Below are 2,500 nucleotides of genomic sequence, written 5' to 3'. Positions count from 1 at the left end.
ATCGATACCTTTAATCTATAATATTTTATTTCATTCATTTGCTTTAATTATAACCGCTATAATGTAATATGTATATAACGATTCGAAATAAAAAAAAAAAAAAAAGAAATCGATCTACATCTATACATACTATATATTACTTTCGATTGGCAAAACTATTTGTATATATATATTTTGTTAAAGAAATACGTATCTACTTATGTACTTCCTACTTAAAAATTTTTCTTATCGGTCAAACCGTTTATCACGGATCCAAGATAAACGTATATACTTACGTGTACGTTACCGTTCCGTTCGATCGTTTCTTTTTGATTTTTGAAGGGAGTTCCGTTCCGAATAAGAGAACGAAGTGAGAAAGGAAAAGAAAAGAAAAGAAAAGAAAAGAAAAGAAAAGAAAAGGGAGAAAGAAAAACAAAAAAGAAAAGGGAACGAGAGAATCGAAAAAGAGAAAGAAAAAGAAGCAGAAGAGAAGAAGAAGAAGAAGAAGAAGGAGAAGGAGGAGAAGGAGGAGAAGGTAAAGGAGGAAAAAAAACAAATGGAAAGAGGAAATAAGAGAGAAAAAGGAGTAAGTTAGAAGAAAAAAGAGAGAGAGAGAGTAAGAGAGAGAGAATATATATATACGAGGAAACGTAAAAGAGAGAAGAAGCATTCTCCCGTTCTTCTCCCGGTTAGTTAAGCTCGCACGATTGCTGAAGTTTAAGGTCACAGGGAGATTCGGTGTCGAAGGCTCTTATCAATGGCCATTCCTTAACAAGTACGCACTCGTCGTGCGTGCCATTTCGCCCACATGTCAGATGAACGAGCTGGATGGAAGACCGACCCCGAGCAAGAGCGAACGAGCAAAACGAGATGAAGTGTCATGAGAGAGTAAGAAAGAGAGAAAGAGAGAAAGAGAGAAAGAGAGAAAGAGAGAGAGGGAGAGAGACAGAGAGACAGAGAGACAAAGAGAGAGAGAAAGAGAGTAAGAGAGTAAGAGAGAGATGGATAGATAGATAAATAGAGAGAGTGAGAGAGAGAGAGAGAGAGAGAGAGAGAGAGAGAAAGAAGGCATTCTCGGACAACACTCGCAATCAGAAAAGCGTGTGCGCGTTCGAGTGGCTCAGCAGCAGTCCTTCATAGGACATTGACTTTGAGATACGAGCAGTGGCTTGCCTGCGACGACGCTATCTCATTTCGGCTTATCGCACTTGTTTCGCCGTATCTTATCTCTTCACCGCCTCCTTAAGCTATTCCTTTTCTCTCTCTTTCTCTCTATGTCTCTCTCTCTCTCTCTCTCTCTCTCTCTCTCTCTCTCTCTATCTATCTATCTATCTATCTATCTGTCTCTGTCTCTGTCTCTGTCACTGTCTCTATTTCTCTATCTTCCTTTATTGCTCGACTCGTCAAGTCCTACTTCGAATTCGTTTCTACGCGATCGCGAATCTTCTTCTTACGTCACAAGGAATAATTGTGACTTATTACCAACCACAACGTGCGAGTTATATAGTACACACTTTATTTACGCTCACCAAATCTCTGTCTTTGTTTCTATTTATTCATTTCTCTCTCTCTCTCTCTCTCTCTCTCTCTCTCTCTCTCTCTCTCTCTCTCGCCATTAGTATTATATATTATATATTATTGCGAAGCGCTTTTCATAATCTATTTCTTTTTTTTCTTATTCTTTTTCTTTTCTGTTGTTTTTTCTCTCTCTCTCTCTCTTTCTTTTTTTTTTCACGTCGATTTTTCGTTCTCCTTTTTGCTCTTTCTTTTTTTCTTTTTTTTTTCTTTTTTTTTTCTTTCCATGGTTTTGTTTTTTTCCTTTTTTTTTCTCCTCTTCTCAAATCGATGTCAACAACAAAGAGGAGATTAAAAGAGAAGGGAGATAAAAAAAAAAGATCACTATTCTACAAGATGGCGCTACGATCCATGATCTTTCACGATCTTACTCGCGAATATATATATATATATATATATACACACATGCATACACACGTTAGTACTTACTTACTTACTTACTTACTTACTTACTTACTTACTTACTTACTTACTTACTTATTTACTTACGGCTCTCGGTTTTCAACGTTTTCCTTTCGGAATAACTCTCGAACTCGCTCTTTCAACGATACGGCCTAACGACTATAACCTTGACACTAATTAATAGAGAACGGCGTGCCTCGAGAAATACGGAAAGATAGAAAAAGATAGATAGATGAATAGATGTTTAGACAGATAGATAGAGAAAGAGAGATAGAGAGAGAGAGAGAGAGAGAGAGAAGGGGGAAGAGAGAGAGAGAGAGAGAGAGAGAGAGATATTATCGAGAAACTCACAAGCAATTTTCTTCGAGGACTTTTTTATTAGAATCCAGGCTTATACGTAATCGAGGAAAATGTCGGACGTACACCATCGAGCACATAACAACACCTTAAAGATTTTCTTAGAAATCCTATCACGGAAGCCGAGAATAAGGCGAGAAATAATCTCACTTTAATCTCGCAATATTCCACATTTATTATTTCTTTC

This window comes from Vespa mandarinia, chromosome 8 (assembly GCF_050613455.1).
Source record: "Vespa mandarinia isolate Hongniang chromosome 8, ASM5061345v1, whole genome shotgun sequence".
NCBI lineage: Eukaryota > Metazoa > Arthropoda > Insecta > Hymenoptera > Vespidae > Vespa > Vespa mandarinia.
The sequence above is the reverse complement of the archived record's forward strand: the minus strand, read 5'-3'. Positions refer to the sequence as shown.